Source organism: Rattus rattus, chromosome 12 (genome assembly GCF_011064425.1).
Source record: "Rattus rattus isolate New Zealand chromosome 12, Rrattus_CSIRO_v1, whole genome shotgun sequence".
In the NCBI taxonomy this organism is placed as follows: domain Eukaryota; kingdom Metazoa; phylum Chordata; class Mammalia; order Rodentia; family Muridae; genus Rattus; species Rattus rattus.
Genome location: NC_046165.1, coordinates 39,216,446 through 39,239,610, shown reverse-complemented (window position 1 = coordinate 39,239,610; position 23,165 = coordinate 39,216,446).

The following is a 23,165-nucleotide window of genomic DNA, read 5'->3' as shown; positions in this document are numbered from 1 at the left end:
AGCAATTTTATAGATGAAACAATTACACATGACTCTGGTGTTATCACAAAATGAAGGCATGTATAGTTTAGGTCTACTTGTCCACATGTGGCAAATAATCATCTTTCATTTATTTTTATTTTTCCTTGGCAATTGGAAACAAGACATTAGACTATTAAAAAAGTTTTTGTGACATCTATCAGTCAAGACCTAACATAAGGCAAGTATTTGAAATATGTACTGTTCAGTCTAAGAGGAATGACTTAATTACTAAACAGAGCTTTCTGGTGAAATATCAATTTTAGAAGCTTTGTCCAAATACCATTTCATGATGTAAGAGGAACTGATTCCTGCAAAGAATGATTAAATAGCATTGACCTTGGCTACCACATTATTTCAACTTCCCAGATTTTTGTTAAATTTTTAAGTGTCAATCATTTCAGAATAACACGCTTAAAAGATAGGCCTACTACAAATTCGTTTCCTGGCTTTCCAACAACCAATGATTTCTGTGGTCCATTCCATCTCATACGATTATTGCTATATTCAAAAGAACTTCCTCTTTTTGCCTTCTTCCTGTTCACTTATGTTCATCTCTTCCTCCCACAAAACCAATTTATTCTCTGCTTTATTCTTCTTATCTAGCATCCAGTGCACATGGATTTGATCTTAACAAATAATTGGGGAATCAGCTTCCCAAGTCTAGTTAAAGAGTCATCCTGAAGCTACCATTGCCTCCTGTTGAATGCCATTTTGAAAGAAATTATATCTCTAAAAGATCACTTAATGTTCAGCCTTAATCCTGTTAGGGCATGTAGTCAAATAATCACCATATCCATAGTGAATCAGATCACATCAATGCTGCCTTTTCGAGAATCACTTTCTCTGTGCTCAGTTGTGGGCTTGTCCTTGACTCATATACATACATACATACATATATATATATATATATATATAGAGAGAGAGAGAGAGAGAGAAAGAGAGTAGAAATAAAAAAATGATGTTGTCAGTACCAAAAATGGAAATACTATAGATAAATTTCCCACAAAGGGAGAGGGAAAATGAAAAATAGCTTCTTACCCTCAAGAAGTGCTGCTCTGTTCTCTTTGCTCTTACTTCTTTCTGACAATCAGTAAACACAGTATCAAACTCTGTATTCTCTTCTAGCAACTGGCAATGAAAGAAGATAGCCCGACTAAAACTCAAATACACGGTTAACGTTTCTAATTTCTATCAATCAGCCTCAATATTATGTCTCTGAAATTAAAAAAATAATAATAATGTATTGTTAGTCTCTGTCTGAATTCTGATAAATTAAATACATTGTTGCTTTAAAATAATAGGTCCTCCCAAAACAATAGAGATTGCCATGTAAAATTATTAGGTTGCATTACCTAATAATGCTTATAGGAATTAATATACAGTCCATGTAATGACACTGGGTGTTACAGGACTAATTCTGCTTTGGAGCTGCCTCAGCTGCTATTTTATAGCTGAGTCATAAATTCATAATTCCACTGTGATAAAATATTCAGCTGAGCTTTCAATGGCAAGGTAACAGGTTTTATATGAAATGGAGTCAGGGGAAAATCTGAATATGTAGAATTACCTGATTATATTTCAAGATAACTATTTTCCATGTCTAGCTCCATTAAACTGTATCAAGATATATTTCTGCAATTAAATTTTTTTCAGTGAAGCCTCGTATCAACAATCCAGAGATTAGTGTTACCAGAAGAGAAACATGGACTTTAGTTTTCTGATTTCTGAGTCAACCTTCTTCCAAATGGTTCAAACAATTACCAGTATCAGCCAATGCTTTCAAAGTCAATTTAAAAGTACTCTTCAGATTTATTATCTGGCTTTCACTTTGTCTCTGTGAGTAATGTAGGAGGAATGACTGAGGCTGGCGACTGTTAAGTGTTATTAATATTATTGTAACCAGTAAATTCCTGGATTCAACACAAATTCTTTCTTTAACTGCTTGAGATTTAATTGCGAGAAAATGAATGGCCAGGAGAATCATTTGCTGTTACCATGATTCATCCATCAATCTCATCTAGACTTCTTTAACCCCATTTTATAAACTGTGATAAAAGTATAGTCCGAAGGTGATCAGTCAATTAGCAGTCTGTTTATTTCACAAAGTGGAGACTTGTGGGAAAAGATAATGAGGATGCAAGGTTAATGTGATAGTGTGGGTCATCCTAGGGATGCAATAATGTAAGTTGTGAAGTCACCAGATGGTTTGAACAACATTAGAAGGGTGTTGGTAGGGTTGACATATGATATGAAAACTATGTTCTGCAAGACTTAAAACGTTTAAAGAGATCTATTATACCTACATAGGAAGAACATAAAATAATATACTGGGAAGAATACTTTTAACTAGAAGGTTAAAAACATAGAAACTAAGATTCTCCATTCCTATCAGGTCAGAAAGCAGACCTGTCTAAGAGGCCATAAGTAATTGTGACAGACCTGAATGTACTGTCATTTTCTTTCAATTAAGCACACTTCAGTTGTTTTTATTTGAATCAGAGACCCTATGACACACCTTACAAACACTTCTGACACAGGAGGTCCAGATACTGTAGAGGCAATACCATAATCATGACTGGGACTCTCCCTTAGTTACTCTCAACTTCCAAAGGTGCACATAGTTTACTAAGAAACTTGAGCTCCCATCCTTCCTAGGTAAATAACTATTGCCTCTAAAATCCCTAGATACAAGAATACAGTGTATTAGAATGAGCCTATTGTAGAGGAAGTTCTCTCTGGATACCCATTCATATTTAAGGTACAAAGGGGAATACACATTTGTAATAAAGAATGAAATGGCTAACTTTGTTATACCTGCAGTTATAGCATTTTTATATAAAAAAGAAAAATGTTTTCTAAAATTCAGTGGATAGTTTTCTTCATCACTAATTAAGCATCTTGCCTGACAATTATATTTTGATATCTAATTCATGACATAAATAATTTTATACATATGAAATTATATATATGTAAATACAAACATAATCATAATATATACATATGTATATATAAAATTGTATATATACATAATCAAATATGAACCTATTTTTATAAAATTGCATGCATATATTATAAATTCTTACATTATAAGATACAATAATTGCACTGGATAAAGTATGACAATGAAAATTATTTTTGTTTGACCAAAGGTAGATTAGTTGAGATACAACGCTCATAAATTTGAATAAAAAATAAGCCTTCCTCCAAATGCTCCATAAAGTCAATCTGTTGAAATCAACACCATGGCAGGTCACTGAGTCTAATGCCATGGCTGTATAATTTTATGGCTCTTAATAGCATTTGTTGTATGCAAAGCATAGATAATAACAAGGAAAACCTAACCTTATGCTTCAATGCATATTTTCTTTTACTCTGTAGTTCATGAAAAATAAAGCGATATACTAAAAACCACAATGTGCTTCCTACCTGAAAAAGAAATTATGCAATAATTTTGTGGCTGATTTTGAAAATGAGAGAAAAAAATCATACTCTCTTTTACTATCTTATAAATCTCTGTGTTTTAAAATAAATGCTGATAAGCCAGTTAAGAATGTTTTGATATCTGCCGTATTATAAAAATGTGGTCTCTATTGTTAGATCCTTAGTTTAGCCTTTTTAAATTTTCTTACATTTTTATTTTCTCTCCAAGGTAGAAAGCATATTTCTATTGATGAAAATAGAAAATAATTTTCCAGTTATGAATGCCTTAATTTGTATATGTTACTTTATAAACACTACTTAATAAAAAAATAGATTAAGGAAATGCGGATACATTTTAGACTTTGATAACAGGAAATAGTAACTTAATAGGGACTCTTAGAGTATCTTAGTGTGTTATGGAGACTGTTCTTTATTTATTCAGAAAATACTTCCTTAAGATTGAATAACTATAGATGATTAAATACTTTGAAGTAGAACAATATTTAATTAAAATTAAGCTTCATTCTTCATGTGTGATTTAAAGATGTCCTTTACTCAGAAGTACTGAAAAAGTGACTATCAGTAATGAGCTCCTAAGAAACCAAGTAAGATCATTTAGAATACAAAATTGCTTATTCTGAGAAACTTAAAGCATATACAGTCCTTCCAGAAGACCTGACGTAAGTTCCCTGCACCCACATCAGTTAGCTCACAAACTTCTACAAGTTCAAGAGATCTGGCACCCTCATCTAGCCACATCACTTTCACTCATGTGTACATATTGGCACACAGACACATACATGTCAAAAAGTAGTAAAACATAAAAACGTGGATACATCTATAACTATATCTATACCTATATCTATATCATCTATATCTATATCTAATTAGATATAGATTAGAACATTCTAATTAGAACTCACATTAGAACATTATGTATTGGAAAATGCCTAGCACCATCTGGGCCCCCTGTGCACGGGGACCCAGGAGAAGTAGGCGCAGGCCCTTCTGGTTGCTGTCCTCATGGAGAGCTGAAATCTAGCCCTTAGGAGTGACTTCATACCTGAGACCAGAGGTAAGACCAACTTTTCTGCTCCAAGTGACCTGCCTGCTGGACTCAGGACACATAAAGACAAAATCCCTCTGCGACCGGACATTTCCAGTTTCTAGCTGGCTCCCAAACCTTGCTGAGTCTGGCCCACAGCTCCCTGGTCCCAAACCCCATGGGACAGAGAGCTGATTGCCCAGACAAGTGGGCAATCCTGAAACAGCAGGGCAGGAGAGAACGACACTTCTGCCCACCTTTGCCCACATCCCTGGCCCAAGAGGAAACTGTACAGTGCATCTGGGCACAGGAAGATAGGGGCAGTCAAGCTGTAGGAGCCCTGTGCTCCAGACTGCACCTGGATCTGAACTGACCCAGTCAAACAGCTCTCTGAACCCAAATCCCATGGGAGGCAGAGCTAGACCTTCAGATGGGCAGACTTGCCTGGAAAACCAGTAGAGACTACTTTCTGCCCACATTTATGACTCTAGAGGAAAACACCTATTGCCATCTGGGACCCCTGAGCACAGGGACCCAGGAGAAGGAGGGGCAGGCTCTTCTGGTTCCCACCCACAGGGACAGCTGAAAGCCAGTCCACAGCTGAAATGCCTGAGAGTAGAACAGTCTGTTCCCATAACTGACTGAAAGGAAACAGGAAAACAGGTCTACAGCACTCCTGACACACAGACCTATAGGACGGACAAGCCACTGTAAGAAATAGCAAAACAAGTTAACACCAGACACTACCTGATGGCAAGAGGCAAGCACAGGAACCCAAGCAACAGAAACCAAGACTACATGGCATCATCAGAGTCCAATTCTCCCACCAAAGTGAATATCCAAACACACCAGAAAAGCAAGATCTAGATTCAAAATCACACTTTATCACACTGAAGATAGAGGACTTTAAGAAGGTCATAAATAACTCACTTAAGGAAATACAGGACAACACAAGGAAAAAACTAGAAGCCCTTAAAGAGAAAACACAAAAAGCCCTTAAAGAACTACTAGAAAAAAGCAAAAAAAAAAAACAGGAGAAGAAAATGAACAAAAGCATCCACGAATTAAAAATGGAAATAGAAACAATAAAGAAAGCACAAAGGGAGACAACTCTAGACATAGGAAACCTAGGGAAGGGATCAGGAGTCACAGATGCCAGCATCACCAACAGAATAAAAGAGAGAGAAGAGACAATCTCAGGAGCAGAAGATTCCATAGAAATTAGCGACACAACCGTCAAAGATAATGGAAAATGGAAAAAGTTACTAGCCCAAAACATACAGAAAATCCAGGACACAATGAGAAGATCAAACCTAAGGTTAATAGGTATAGAAGAGTGAAGACTCCCAACTCAAAGGACCAGTAAATATCTCCAATAAATTCATAGAAGAAAACTTCCCTAACCTAAAGAAAGAGATGCCCATAAACATAAAAGAAACCTAAAGAACTCCAAATAGATTGGACCAGAAAAGAAACTCCTACCATCACATAATAGTCAAAATACCAAATGCACAAAACAAAGAAAGAATATAAAAAGCAGCAAGGAGAAAAGGTCAAGTAACATATAAAGGCAGACCTATCAGAATTAAACCAGACTTCTCACCAGAGGCTATGAAAGTCAGAAGATCCTGGACAGATGTCATACAGACAATAAGAGAACACAAATGCCAGCCCAGGGTACTGTATCCAGCAAAACTCTCAATTAACATAGACGGAGAAACTGAGATATTCCATGAAAAAACCAAATTTACACAATGTCTTTCTACAAATACAGCCCTACAAAGGATAATAAATAGTAAAGCCCAACACAAGGAGGGAAAATACACCCTACAAAAATCAAGAAACCAATCATTTTGCAACAAAACAAAGAGAAGACAAGCACACAAACATAATCTCACCACCAAACATGAAGATAACAGGAAGTAACAATCACTATCCTTAATATCTCCCAACATCAATGGACTCGGTTCCCCAATAAAAAGACGCAGATTAACAAACTGGATATGTAATGAGGACCCAGCATTTTCTGCCTACAGGAAACACACCTCAGAGACAAAGACAGACGCTACCTCAGAGTAAAAGGCTGGAAATCAAGTTTCCAAGCAAATGGTCTGAAGAAGCAAGCTGGAGTAGCCACTCTAATATCCAGTAAAAATCGATTTTCAACCAAAAGTCATCAAAAAGATAAGGAAGGACACTTCATATTCATTAAAGGAAAAATCCACCAAGATGAACTCTCAATCCTAAATATCTATGCTCCAAGTACAAGGGTACCTACATGCGTAAAAGAAACCTTACTAAAGCTCAAAGCACATATTGCACCTCACACAATAATAGTAGAAGTTTTCAACACCCCACTCTCATCACTGGATAGATCATGGAAGCAGAAATTAAACAGAGACATAGATAGATTAAGAGAAGTTATGAAACAAATGGACTAAACAGATATTTATAGAACATGCTATCCTAAAACAAAGGGATATACTTTCTTCTCACCACCTCATGGTACTTTCTCCAAAGTTGAGCATTTAATTGAGCACAAAACAAGTCATAAATGATACAGAAAGACAGAAATAATCCCATGCATCCTATCAGACCACCACAGGCTAAAGCTAGTCTTCAATAACAATAAGCAAAGAACTCCCACATGTACATGGAAGTTGAACAATGCTCTCTCTACTCAGTGAAAACCTGGTCAAGGAAGAAATAAAGAAAGAAATTAAAGACTTCTTAGAATTTAATGTAAATACAGGTACAACATACCAAAACTTATGGGACACAATGAAAACTGTGCTAAGAGGAAAACTCATAGCTCTGAGTGCCTGCAGAAAGAAACAGGAGAGAGCATATGTCAGCAGCTTGACAGCACACCTAAAAGCTCTAGGATAAAGAGAAGCAAATACACACAGGAGGAGTAGAAGGCAGGAAATAATCAAACTGAAAGCTGAAATCAACCAAGAAGAAACAGAAAGGACTATACAGAGAATGAACAGAACCAAAAGCTGATTCTGTGAGAAAATCAGCAAGATAGAAAAACCCTTAGCCAGACTCACCAGAGGACACAAGAGAGTATGTCCAAATTAACAAAATCAGATACTGAAAGATAGAAATAATCCCATGCGTACTATCACACCACCATGGGCTAAATCTGGTCTTTAATAACAATAAGGGAAGAACGCCTCATATACTTGGTAGTTGAACAATACTCTACACAATGATAACATGGTCAAGGAAGAAATAAAGAAAGAAATTGAAGACTTCTTAGAATTTAATGAAAAGGAATCACTATCCCTTAACTCAAGCAGTATTACGGAGCAATGGTGATAAAAAAAACTGCATGGTATTGGTACAGAGACAGACAGATAGATCAGTAGAATAGAATTGAAGACCCAGAAATGAACCCACACACCTATGGTCACTTGTTTTTTGAAAAGGAGCCAAAACCATCCAATGGGAAAAATATATTATTTTCAGCAAATGGTGCTGTTTCAAGTAGAGGTCAGCATGTAGAAGAATGCAGATCAAACCATGCTTATCACCCTGTACAAAGCTTAAGTCCAAGTGGATGAAGGACCTCTGCATCAAACCAGATACACTCAAACTAAGAGAAAAAAAAAGTAGGGAAGAACCTCAAACACATGGACAGTGGAGAAAATTTCCTGAACAAAACTGTAATGGCTTATGCTCTAAGATCAAGAATCCACAAATGGGATCTCATAAAACTGCAAAGCTTCTGTAAGGCAAAGGACACTGTTGTTAGGACAAAACGGCAACCAACAGATTGGGAAAAGATCTTTACCAATCCTGCAACAGGTAGAGGGCTTATATCCAAAATATACAAAGAATTCAAGAAGTTAGACCACAGGGAGACAAATAACCATATTAAAAAATGGGGTTCAGAGCTAAACAGAATTCACAGCTGGGGAATGCCGAATGGCTGAGAAACACCTAAAAAAATGTTCAACATCTTTAGTCATAAGGGAAATGCAAATCAAAACAACCCTGAGATTTCACCTCACACCAGTGAGAATGGCTAAGATCAAAAACTCAGGTGACAGCAAATGCTGGCGAGGATGTGGAGAAAGAGGAACAATCCTCCATTGTTGGTGGGATTGCAGACTGGTACAACCATTCTGGAAATCAGTCTGGAGGTTCCTCAGAAAATTGGACATTGAACTACCTGAGGATCCAGCTATACCTCTCTTGGGCATATACCCAAAAGATGCCCCAACATATAAAAAAGACAAGTGCTCCACTATGTTCATAGTAGCCTTATTTATAACAGGCAGAAGCTAGACAGAACCCAGATGCCCTTCAACAGAGGAATGGATACAGAAAATGTGGTACATCTACACTATGGAATACTACTCAGCTATCAAAAACAATGACTTTATGAAATTCATAAGCAAATGGATGGGACTGGAAAATATCATCCTGAGTAAGGTAACCCAATCACAGAAAAACACGCATAGTATGCACTCATTGTTAAGTGGATATTAGCCCAAGTGCTCGAATTCACCTAGATGCACAGAACACATGAAACTCAAGAAGGATGATCGAAATGCGGATGCTTCTCTCCTTCTTTAAAAGGGGAACAAGAATACCCTTGGCAGGGAATAGGGAGGCAAAGTTTAGAACAGAGGCAGAAGGAATGCCCATTAAGAGCCTGCCCCACATGTGGCCCATACATATACAGCCACCAAACTGGATAAGATGGATGAAGCAAAGAAGTGCAGGCTGACAGGAACCAGATGAAGATCTCTCCTGAGAGACACAGCCAGAATACAGCAAATACATAGGCGAATGCCAGCAGCAAACCACTGAACTGAGAAGGGGTCCCCGTTGAAGGAATCAGAGAAAGGACTGAAAGAGATGAAGGGTCTTGGGACCCCCATATGAACAACAATGCCATCCAACAAGAGCTTCCAGGGACTAAGCCACTACCCAAAAGACTATACATGGACTGACCTGGGCTCCAACCTCATAGGTAGCAATGAATAGCCTAGTAAGGGCACCAGTGGGGAAGCCCTTCATCCATAAGGCTGAACCCCCCCATTGAAGGATTCTTGTGTGGAGGGCATTAATGGAGGGAGGATGGTGAGTGGAACTCCCATATAGAAGGGGACTGGGAGAGATTAGGGGGATGTTGCCCTGGAAACTAGGAAATGGAATAACATTTGAAATGTAAATAAGAAATGCCCAATTTAATAAAGATGGAAAAAATAAAAAAGAATATTATGTATTATATATTTTATATAATCTGTCATGCAAGGATGTTGTTGTAGTTGTTTGAATATGCTTGCCCCAGAAAGTCTTACTATTAGTAGGAGTGGATTTGGAGTAGGCGTGGCCTTATTGGGGGACATAAGGCAATGCGGAAGTGGGCTTTGAGACCTTCCTTCTAGCTACCTGGAAGAGTATGTCTTGGTTGTAGTTTCATCAAGATGCAGAACTCTCACCTCATTCTATAGCACCTTGCCTACCTGGATGCTGCCATGCTTCCTGCCATGATGATAATGGAGTGAGTCTCTGTAACTGTAAGCCAGTCCCCAATTACATGTTGTCCTTTACAAGAGTTGCTTTGGTCACGGTGTCTCTTCACGGCAATAAATTCCTAACAAAATCAGGTATACAAATTTATTTTTGACAATTTTCACATACATAAATAAAGTAGTACAAAGGTAAATCAACTTCAGTTGGAATTCCTTAGTCCTAAGTCACATTTTCTATCCTCTTAGTAATTAAAAGATAGAAATGAAAAGAAATGGAACAGGAATCTCTAAGGGTGTTCATTTATAACAACAAAAAACAATCTAAATGTTCCCTAAGTTGATGGGATTTTTTTTTGACTTGTTGAATAGAGCTCATTAATTGCCTACTGGAGATAAAGAATTCAGTCTTTGTAATAATTAGTATCATTGAAAATAAAAAAAAAATTAAACTTGACAGTAGTTTCAACATGTCTCCTAGAATTCATACTGATAAGCAATCACATTCTCTATGTAAATAAATCAGCCACACTGTTAAGTCTGGCAAGTTGGTTTCATCTCAGTAAAAGGAGATCCACACTGTCTTTTCCATAATTACTGAAGTCAGGTAATGCGTTAGCCAAAAAAATTGAAGGAATATATTCTGTTTTGATTTGGCAGTGATGATTGGGGATAAGGATATTTATAATAAACAATTTATATATAAACAGTTTAATTTATAATAAACAATGAATGCAATTATTTCAAATCAATAATGAATGTAATTATTTTAAAACAAGATACAACTACACAAGACAAAAGCCCTCATATTGAGGTCAGGCAAGAACGGTAACTCAAAAGGAGGAAAAGGGTTCCAAGAGCAGGCAAGAGTCAGCGATAGACCCACTCTCACTCTAATGCACCTTTGAATACCACACACGTATGTCAAAATAATCTCTTCAAAGTACCATCCAACATTTCATAAAGAAAAATAAAAATTGAATACAGATTTATAAAACTTTGAGCAAATTGTAGATTGTAACATTTATGAAACCACCTTTCTTATATATGCTTTCTAAATGAAAAATGCTACTTTAGATAAAATAACTGCTGTCTCAAACTCTTGAGTTCAGTGGTTCTTACTCATACATTCAGATATAAAATAATTGAGATCCTCTTGAATCAGTCACTTCATGTTCTAAAAAAAACCATCACTTGTTTTCATAGAAAGTGGAAATATTCCAGGATGCTGATAACAACTTGTGTGGGTTTGTCATTAGATTTTATTTTTGAAAATGAACAGAAATTGATACTGTTTGTAAAAGTCATTTCAATAATATAAATGAAATATCAGATTTTTCATCTTAGTTATAAGTTTTAAACTCAGAAGTTATGTGATACTATTAAATCAAGTATCTTCTTAATTCTTTCACAAAGATATTGAAGAATAAATTTTTTTTCTGCTTTCAAGGGTCAAATCTGATGAATTTTCTTTGAAGAAGAGAGGAGAAGGAAGAAGAGGAGAAAGTGGAAGAAGGAGGAGGAGGAGGAAAAGGAAGAGGAAGAGGAGGAGGAGGAAGCAGAGGAGGAAGAGGAGGAGGAGATGACAATGAAGAAATTCACCAGACAAGTCTAAATTTATCTGCCCACAGAGTTCTGAACTAGCATGTCTACTTCGTTAGTTACTGTCTTTAAAAAAGTACAAGAATTCTTAATAAGAGCTGTATTTAAAAAAAAGAGTTGTATTTATTATTTGTTAGGTGTAAGAAATAAACATAAATGTATTGGAGTAGGAAATACATAATGAGGGGCCATCTATGTAGACAATTCTTCAAATGTTAGAAAGTACACAGAGAACACTAGAAAACACACAACACAGGTACTAAAATAGATAGACTCATTACTGTATTCATTTTTATTTTCAAATCTTACCTCATGCAGATTCTTTATTGAACAGTGCTTAGAATCATTTTTTTCTTGTATAATTTTTTATTTACATTTCAAACGTTATCCCCTTTCCCAGTTTTTCCTCCAGAAACTCGCTATCTCCCCCTGCTTTTATGAGGTTGCTTCCTCACCCACCACCCCACTCCCTCCCACCTCCTCCCCTGACATTGCCCTACACTGGGACATCCAGCCTTGAAAGGACCAAAGTCCCGTCCTCCCGTTAATGCCTGACAAGGCTGTCCTTTTGTACATCCATCCCTGTGTACTCTTAGGATGGTGGTTTAGTTCCTAGAAGCTCTGGGAGGGGGTTGGTTAGATATGTTCTCATGGGGTTGAATATCCCTTCAGCTCCTTCAGACCTTTCTCTAACTTCTCTATTGGGGAACCTGTTATTAGTTCAATGGCTGGCTGTGAGCATTCGCCTCTGTATTTGTCAGGCTCTGGCAGAGTCTCTCAGGAAACAGCTACCTCAGGCTCATGTCACAATGCACTTCTTGGCATCTGCAATATTGTCTGTCTGGGTATGGTGACTGTTTATGGGATGGATACCCAGGTGGAGCAGTCTCTGGATGACCTTTCCTTCAGTCTCTGCTTCCTCTGTGATGTTTTAAAGGAAGCCTGGATAAAGTTTGACTCTTTCCTCAGCTGGTTTCAGAAACAACTTTTAGTTTCAAAACAAAGCACTTTGATCCTTCCTCTCCAGCTTGTTCCTCTTCTGGGCCTTGCTTTGGCCTGCTTGTTTTCCCTGTAGATGAGCATCAAGAAAGGATCTGAGGCAGCTAGAAAAATGGTGTTTATATCCCCAAAGACACGTATTCTCAGAGTTTCTGACTTAGCTTGCTACCTAAAATGTGTTCTGCAAAACTTGCTGCTCTTAAAGGAAGTTCTGACTGGAAAAAATTACAATTTGGCACTTCATTTACAGTCAGTGACCTTTGTCTATCACTATTCAGAACTCCCATTTTGCTTCCCATTTGTTTAAGAGAAGAGGTATAGATTCAACTTCTAAAATGCCCCAGTTTATTTTGATAAGTGTTTTAAGAATTTTACTTTAATACACAACTCTAAAATTTCATTAGAGCAATTGAACCTCAAATAGTTTAATGTTTACTAATTTATTTTAAAGTAAATGAAAAATAAAGTTAAATATTTTGGACATTATAATGATTCACTCTTTCAATTTAATTTTTTTTTTTTGAGAATTTAGGATCCAACACATTAGTGTAATTGATTTCCCAAACCTTCGTTTTCAGTATTCCAGGACAAATCAAGTAAGTAGTTTATAAATGTATATTTCATAGGCAAAATGCTATCATGTTCAAAGCTGTCAGTGTCAGAGCCTCCTGGGTCCCCTGCAATGTTTCACCCCCCTTGCCAGACCCTTTTGGGTCTCTTGCAGGATTTGAACGCTGCTGAGCCCTGCTGATGCATGTGGAAGACTTTTGTTCCTAATAAAGGAGCAGTCTGGCCCGATACAGACACACCTGGGCGATGGTCAATTCGTTCCTGTCTCTTGTCTTCCCTGTTTTTTGTTTTTGAGATTTAGGCTGGTCCTGGATTGGTCTTTTGTTACCTAAGTCTCCAGCCGGGCTTTCCCACTGTGCTTCCCAGAATTTTTCTACCTGGTCAACTTGGGGTATATATTTGGTGAATAAAGCTACAGGAGCCCCTTCCTTTTCTTGCTTAACACGAATAACCTGTGTGTGAGTGTGTTTTTCAATCCCGCAGGCTTTCTCACGATTCTCGTTGCCCTGTTGGTGCAGGCATCGACATATCAGGTTAACAAGAACAGGGCAGATTAACAATCTTATCTATCTCTTTTATCAGCTTTATTGTGGCATAATTTCCATAACATAGTTTGTTCTCAGTAATCCAATGTTTCTTTTACTAAATTTACTGAGTTATACATACACAAAAGCTGTGTGAGTTTTAAATATTTCAGTGACCTCAGGTGACACCAAAGTACCTTCTGTCCCTACAGGCTTGCCTTTCACAGATGTTTAATAGGAAATAATTTGGTATGTTCTTCTTTACATCTGTTTCTTCTTCTTGGTGAAACATTTTCAAAATTTGTGAACATCATTTTTATATAAATATTTCATTACTCTTTCCTGATGAATATTATTTCCTTTTTACGATTCTACTACATTTCATTCACTCTTCTGACAACTGAGAGTCGGATTGTTTGCACCATTATATGTGTCAGTGTACACGAATACACTATGAGCAGTAGTGTAATTTTGCATTTAAGAAAATGTCTGCATTTCTCATGCATGAGTAATTGAAAGTAGAATTGTTGTAAGGCAAAATGTTTATGTTTTACAAGATTGTGAATTTTTTTTATAGTGCCTGCCTTCACCAATTTGTATTTCCATTTGTAATATATAAATCTGTCATTTTATGCTTTAATTCTTGGTGTACACTAAATTGATTGAAGTAAGTTTGAGGTAGTGAGGAGCTATTTCCCTATTACAATGTGTAATTTTTAAGTATATAATGGTACCTGATCATTCATTAGCTTCTTCATTAAAACATTTTCTTTGATAAATTTGTCAGTTTACTTCCACATATTAAGGGCTAATTTTATATCATGAAATAAATTTAACTTTTCTGTAGATGTATGTGATATATATGTGTGTGCCTATGTGTGCGTGTGTATGTATGTGTGTGTGTGTGTGTGTTTATAAACATGTAAGTACATTTGCTTACTGTTTGTGAAGTAGAAAAGTTTAATGAGGATTTCTTCATCAATTACTTCTCTCTATTTTGCGAGATGTTTCTCATGGACTTGATCTTTCAGCTAGACTAGCTGCCCCATGAGACTGAATTTTACCTGACTTTGCCCACCAGCCCCAGAAAAGGGCTACAAACACAAACCACTACAGGTATCATTTTAGATGAGTGAAATGGATCCTAATCATTCATGGCATAAACACATGTACTGAGCAATCTTCCTAGGCACTAAATTCATTTTCTATTAGATGTATGTGTTCATCCTAAGACATGCAAGGAAAAAAAGCAGTTCCAAAATTTTAAGACAAATTTGCAGCAAGCTTTATTTAAGCACTGACCCGAAAAACAAAGTGTGGTTCAGTCTTCTTGGGTTCCCAGTGAGTGGTAATAAGGACACATGTTCTAGAGTGTTTAAAAGGGCAAAATTCACAATTAAATGCATTTCTCATCAGATCAAGGGCATGCATACATCCTGACATATTTCCTGTCTTTGTATTCCCCACCCAACCCAGATGTGATTAAGCAGATGTGATGCAGATAAGTCAAACTAACTTTTTAGGGGAGTTAAAAAAAGAAAAAAAAAAAACAAAAAACAAAAAACAGGTGACTTGTTATTTCCCATGTACTCCAAGTCCTAGCATTTCAGGAAGTTGTCCTTGGGCAGGTGAGGCTTACTGATTCACATTGGCTCTTACATTTCCCAGCTTGAGTTGTATCCAGAGTTAAACTCTTGACTTTATGACGGGTATCGGTTTATATAAAGAGATCTAATAACTACCAACTTAACTATCATCTAGTTGAGGCATCAGTGATACAAGAGCCAACAGTAATTAATGCAAACAAAATTAGCAAAGGCCCAGTGATGGCTGACATTAGAGTTACCATCTAGGAAAAGTCTGGAAATGGACAAGGCATCAGCCATATTTATTTAATCTTGGCTCCCTATATGTAAATTTTAGTATAGTCATAATTTCATGTTTGTATAGAAACATTTTTTCTTAAAGCTATAAAATATCTTTTTGATTTGCATAAGGCATGCAAAGAACCCTATTGTATTATAGAACTATTCCAGTTAATGGATCCACCTGTGAATTAATCAGGGTCCATTTTTCTGTTATGCCATTTGGTCTTATGGTTAACCTGTGTCTCCTGTGAAAGGGAGTTTTCTTTTGACTTAGCATTTGAGGCTGTTGGAGGGACAAGAAATAATGCATTTTCTTCTGTAATTTCTTTCAGATGAAACTAGAATGTCATTGTCAGGGCCCAGGAGGGATGAAAGGTTAGTCAAAAGCTGGGCAATGAGGCTTTCATCAGAAGAATCTGTTTTAACTGAACCAGTTGAAGAGATAGTAAACAACCACATAGTCTGGGATGGCTTACATGTGCTTTCACTGAAGTCCAGAGCTCAGCAGCTTGTAGTCTGTAGGTTATCCGTGGATGGTGTCTGCCAGCCTTCTGCTGGATCTGTTGCAGCAAATATATACTAGAGACAGAGGTTAACATTTAGAAATCTGAATTGGAACTCTTAGGCTCATAGTTCTAAGAATTGGTGAGGGGTAGACATGCCAAGACCAGGAGAAAGATCCCATCTCAGGAATAGACACTTAGCAAAACTTAGGCTGCACTTACCTGGAGTCTTTTTGACCTGTGATAGACTTCTTTGACTCCCTGCAGCTTACATGAACTTTTAGTATATAAAAATAAAAATTCTAGTCATACTCCCATACATCAGTATTAATGTTCATTATTGTATTAATCCACATTGTAAAATCACTGGAGTAGCCTCATGCCTCAGAGTCCTGGAAAAAATTATAGCTTTGGATTAAAAAGAATGAACATTTTTTCATCTCTGTCCAGAGAGTCAAATATATGCTTTAGCCCAATAAGAAGCACAATTAAGTCTATATTTAGACAATCAAAGGAAATTTACAATCTTCGCTTGTGATTGAATAGTAAGTAGTCTCTGTCATACCCGGTTATGACAGAACTCCACTGATAAATATTAAAACTCTGAATCTTTAAAATCTTAGTAAAACAATAACATAGTGAGGGAGAGAAATCTAAAATATTTCCCATTTTATATGTCTTAAATAATTTTCTCACACTATCAGAACTTATTTAAGCTTTTCTATCTTCAGACCTTTATAAATATCCAAATGTTTTTCTTTAATCCATCTAACCATTAATCAGAGACATGAGTATTATTGAGAAAAGACATGGCTAGCTATATTTCTTTGGTGAAATGTTACATCTAAAAGTTGTTTATCCTACAATATGAAGCTTGTTCATGAGACAAAGCGGTTTGCCTTTTCTTAACAAGAGACCTGATAGCTTTAAATAAAGTAACAAGGTGGGTGCAGCCTTGACGGAAGGAGCTGTCCGCTTGCTATCGCCAAGCTGATGAAGCTACAGTCAGATTAGCCCTCTATTTCATCACAGATCTGAGGATTAATAAGAGAAGGAAGTTAATTCAAATGGCCTTTGTATCAATGAAAATGACAGGAGACCAGTCCATTATGGAGACAGTCATCCCAGGCTCCAATGGACTCCATGACATTAGGTATAGGGGTACCAGTGCCAGAGGATCATAGGGGGACTGACCTTACCTTGAATATGGAAAGTGAGACAACCAACTCCTCATTGCCTGCTTGCCCACAGTTTGGTTCTGACAGGCAGCAGGCAAGACATTAGAGTAGTTTTGTCCAGTGGTTAGGATTACAACCATCAGATGAAGACATTACTGTTATGCCCCATTATCTACTTGGAAACACTGGAGATCTGGAAGGATCAATTTGTCACAGTAAGCTTAAACATCTTTAACGCCATATTCAGCAAATCTCTGACAAGTTTAAGGATCATTATCTATTAAGCATATCTGGGATCAGCAATTCTTGCTTGGTTTCAGTTACTTGGCTTAAGTTGTTTATTGGATATTCATACAGAAGGCTAAATAAAACTTTTCCCTGGAATTAATTATACCAGTTTTTAAAACTTTTATCTTTTCTTTTATTGGATATTTACTTTATTTGCCTTTCAAATGTTATTCTTTTTCCTAGTTTCCCCTCTGGAAATCTCTATCCCAATTCCCCTCTCCCTACTTCTATGAGGGTGCTCACCCACGCACTCCCTCTCTCCCTCTCACTTCCCCACCCTGGCATTCCCCTACACTGGGGCATCCAGCCTTCATAGATAGAACCAAGGTCCTCTCCTATCTTTGATGCCTGACAAGGCCATCCACTGCTACATATACAGCTGGAGTCATAGGTCCCTCCATGTGTACTCTTTGGTTGGTGGTTTATTCCCTGGGAACTCAGGTGTCTGGTTGATATTGGTCTTCTTCCTATGGAGTTGCAAAGCCCTTCAGCTCCTTCAATCCTTTCCATAACTCCTCCATTGAAAAACCTGTTCTCAGTCCAATGGTTGGCTACCAGCATCCACCTCTATATTTGCAGATATAAGTCCAGTCAATCCAACATTGTTGCTTTATCTTTTTTGTTGTTGTTGTTGTTGTTGGTTTTTTTAGAGGAATATTGTATGTGGTCCAAATCTTATGTCATGTAATCACCTGAGTATATAGGAGGAAGGGGCTTTTAATTTGACCTCCTGCCAAATTCTCTAACCCAGTGAATTTTGTTTACATTTTAAAGTTTGCTTTATTCCGATTATCTTGTTCCCGAATAAGTATGTGGGCAGATGTTTCAAGAGTGTCTTGCACTCAGAGTCTCATAAGAAGATTTCTGGTGTCTTCATTTGAGTTGTAACCTCCAGGTAGTTATGAAGACTTTCAAATAGGGCCAGATAAGATATTTTCCTAAAAGCAGAAGGGATAGTATGTTCAGGATTTTTCTCAGGAAGCAGTACACCTGGGAGAAGGCAAAAATGATTCTTAAGAAATTTTTCATCAATCCAATATCTCCAAGTAGTGCAAACATGAAAAATGCCCCACGCCTGCAACATGTGGAGATCAAGGTTAAGCAGAAGACAGCATGACCGCAACTGCATCACTTGACTCAGCTTTGCTGGGTCTTTGCCAAGCAGCTGTGCTGGCTTTATGACGTTTGCTGATCCCATTAGATATGGCTGTGTTAATCTTTCTTTCCTAGGTTTCTTTTTCTTTTAGACCAATGAGAGATAGATTAATGTGAGTTCGCCCTTAGGGTATCTTCAAACGCAAAGTACCTTCTCTATAATAGGTTTTCAGAGATTGACGTAGTACAAGGCTGATCAAGTCCACTTTGTTTTCAATGCTATGATGTGTACTTACCAGTCAATTTGTTACCATTATTAAAGGGAACATAAGTATCTTTCATATCTGGACATGTAAACTATATAAATTCATATTGAAGAGAGTGGTCAGACTCTACGAACAGTACTCCTCTTAACTATGTCAGACATATTGTGTTCTTTATTTAATTCTACTAACTTAAAGATCAAAAGAAAAAAGTATTGTCATAAAGTTGATATTTATTCTATTTATGTATTTTTATCTGGTAAAAATTTTCTGTAATATAATTTATTATTTCAGTGTTTTAGAACTTTAAAATTTTTGTGTTGAAATTTTTTAATCTGCTATATTTTATTTTATAAAAGTATTTATATTTATTTCAAGTATATGGAATAAATAATCAAATATTAGCTAAAAAACAAAGTTTAACAAATAATATTGTTAAGAAAATTAGAATAGAATACTGTAAGCCATATTGTAAGAGCCAAAGCTAATGTATAAGCCCCACTACCTGAGGACAACATAACTTCCTAGAATGTTGGGAATGTTCACCAAATTCTGAAGTTAGGCTCTTCACTCTGACTTCTGGGACTACTCCCACAATCCCTACTTTTATCTCCTGAAATGAATGGTCTTTCTCAAAAAGGAGCATAGGTTTGTTTATTTTTTAATGGAGACTTCCTTATGGTAAATCATAAAAGATTTTGATTTATTTATTTATTTATTTATTTTTTAATAAATTTATTTTTACTTTTACCTTGCTGTGAAAGTTTCTGTCTGATATCTTGATTTTGTCTATGGCATGTACTTTCTGTAAATGGAAAGAATCCAATGAAATCTATGCATTCCCATCCAGAGCAATAAGAGATAGCCCACAGACCACTGTTAATTATGACTAACTGAGAGGTTCATCTAGAGTCACCAGTTTTTGTTCTTCTGACCTAGCCTAAGAGCACACCAATGATACCAGCTACCAAAATGCTTAAGCATATCAACAAGGCTTTGCATATGGTTGTTGGTCAGCAGGGTTCCAATACCTGGACTGCACAAAAAAGTCAGGGTGCATCAGGACACTGGGATCCAAACTTAGAGTTTGGAGAGGCCCAGTGAATGGACATCAGTAAGATCAGAGGTTGTGCAAGAAGAAATTTTCTGGGTCAAATTGGTGTAGCTCTGAAGTAACAGCCTCTAATTTTTAAATGTCATTGTCCTTTGTCTACTGCCATTACTTGGCTCTGTTTACCATTGCTGACTTGACTCTAGCTCTTCCTTGTGGACCTGCTTGTTCTTATGGACTCTGACTGAGGGTGAATGGAAAGACTAATGACAACACTCAAATGCTGCTCCAAAAGTCATTCCTGAAAACTGTGGAGATTAGGGGACATAAAATACGGCCGCTCTGAGCAGGATGAACTCCTACTGGCTCACTGAGTTGGCTCTAAAATTCAGGTAGGCACAGTTGCATGCTTGGCATGGAGTTTAGCCGCAGTGGATTATCAACCAAGGCGCCACCTCTCCGGACATGAAAATTGCAATCCTGTAGCGATGAGAAAAGTTTTGTCTGTCTGTTTTCAATATGAATGTGGCCAATTCATGTTTGTTTTTGACTGGTCTTGAATGTGTGAGTTTACTGGACCTTTATTTCCCTGTTGCCAGCCACCTTGGCTCAGACTCTCTATTTTCATTTTCTGGAACACTGGATCTAGACATTCAAACATCAGTTGGGTATGGTTAAATATTTGTATTATTTGTTTCAAAAATGTTTACGTAAAAATCCATAGCCCAGGGTTGGTAGTTAAAACTCTATACGTAGGTAATCTTAAAGAAATCATGACATGATTGCATTTTGGGACATAAGCAACATGTGGCCTGCTGCCGTCCCTAGACAGCCATATGAATGGCAGTCATTTTTGCTAGGGTGGCAGATGAAAAAGCTGTCCTATGGCTCCATTCCCATCTTGATTGAGGATAACCACATGGTACGTGTTGACCAAGAAGACAATTTTGAATTGGGCGGGGTTTTTGTATGATAATTCCTGTCCTGGTTTGAAAGCAAGGTTTATGAAGGCCATGGTTTGAAACAATGCTTGTTTAATAAGATATTAAAGATCTACCTCCATGCATTCATGTAGAAAAACATACTGACAGCCAAACATTGCAACATGAGTCATTGTAATGATAATAGTTTTAGAGACACTGAATTATTTGCACTGCTAAAGCTTGGATTTTTCCATGTGTAGATTATGGTTGTATCCTGTACCTTCTTCACAATTGAATTTTTTTAAAGTTATTTTATTTTAAGATTGCATGAACACAGTTGAGGAATTTTAAACTTCTTTAAAAGGAAAATTTGAAATTTCACAGAAAACTTAAATAAAAGCCTAGAATTTTTAAGGAGCTACTTTTTAAAACATATAAGTATATAAGGCTATATGATATTTTACATTTATAAGAAATTTTATTATAATATCATTATTAATAAGTGTTTTTAGTGATAGATAAAGAAAAGGCTAAAACCAGAGTCAAAGCTATGATCATCAAGCATAGACACTGAGGCATTTCTATCTTAGGGTGCAGCAAGACAATGACTTAATATCTTACAAATGGTTTGAAGCAGTGGTTCTCAAGCTATGGCCACAACCATTTGGGGATCTTTTGCAGGTGTAGCTTAGTGATGCCTGAATCTCTAATAGTTAGAGCGTGATTCATAACAGTGGAAAAATAGCACTTATGAGATAACCATGGGAAGATTGTTAAGGATAGGGGCCACCACAACTCACGGCTTCCATTGTGAAGGGTTGCATCACTGGGAAAGTTGAAAACCACTGGCTTAGAACATAACTCCTCTTATCTAATGTTTATTGAGGCTAACAGACAGTGATTTATGAATGTGTGGCTAACCATCTCATTTTTTCTAACATTGTTAAGCTATAGTTATTTTGATATACTGAGTCGTGCAAGAAACTTATATTCTATATTTGTGTACAATGTAAGTAACATGAAAATAGTCACCAATCTCTCTATATGCTGTATTTAGTTAAAGAGTTTGAATTCAGAAACTCTTATTATATTATTGTATTATAATAAGTCCAAGGTGTTAAAAATGGCATGATCATCCCATTAGATGTCGAGAAAGCACTTAATATAATTCAACACTCTTTCATAGTAGAAGTTTTCAGAAATTCAAAGGCCATACCTAAACACAGTAAAAGCAATATACAAAAAACCAATAGCCAACATCAAAATAAATTGAGAAGAAACTTGAAGCAATCCCACTAATATCAGGGACTAGACAAGGATGCCCACTTTCTCACTACCTTTTCAATATAGTGCTTTAAGTCTTAACCAGAGCAATTAGACGACAAAAGAAGGTCAAAGGGATACAACTTGAAAAGGAAGAAGTCAAAATACCATTTTTTTGTAGATGATATGATTAATAGTATATTCAAGTGACCCAAAATATTCCCCCAGAGAACTTCTACAGTTGATAAACAACTTCAGCAAAGTGGCTGAACAAACAAATCAGTAGCCTTCCTCTACTCAAAGGATAAATAGGCTGAGAAAGAAATTAGGGAAATGACACCCTTCACAATAGTCACAAATAATATAAAATATCTTGGTATGACTCTACATATATATATGCATAGCAATATGGTGGTGCAATAGTTTTGACCTTAAGATTTTTCTTGGGCCTAATGCCAATTAGCACTCTGCCCATTAAAAGCTGATAATACACTGCTTGGGACATGACCAGGCTGGCTTGGAGTTTCTTTCTTTTTTTTCCCACAAGGACTGAGAACAAGCTGACATGTATTGGCAGAATGCCTCTAGATTCTAAAAGTTGGGCTATGGGTTGATGTTGAAATATTATTGTAAAACATAATGCTCTTCTATCATGATTTATCAATGATAACTATACTTGTGACCAAGAGGAAGTTAAAACACATGTCAGGGGACAGAAATATTATGATCTATGTTTTGAAACAACATAAATCTAACACTGCCTATTGAGTTCTGTATAAATTAAGATAAACCTCACCTGCCACTCAGTCAGGCTGCAAGATTTTCACCGACCCCCATGCCTGACTCACATTTCCTTTGCTAAGTCCTTACTTCTTTTGTGTAACTTGGCCATTGCCAGAGTTGGCCCTTGGCAAAAGATTTAATAATGGAAGACAATAATTAGCATTTTGTTAAGATGATTAACACAGGTATTAATAATTACACTTCTATAATTTTATAAAGAACTCGATTCTCAAAAGGAGAACTGATCAAAGAAGTACACAATCAGTCTCATAGCACGTCT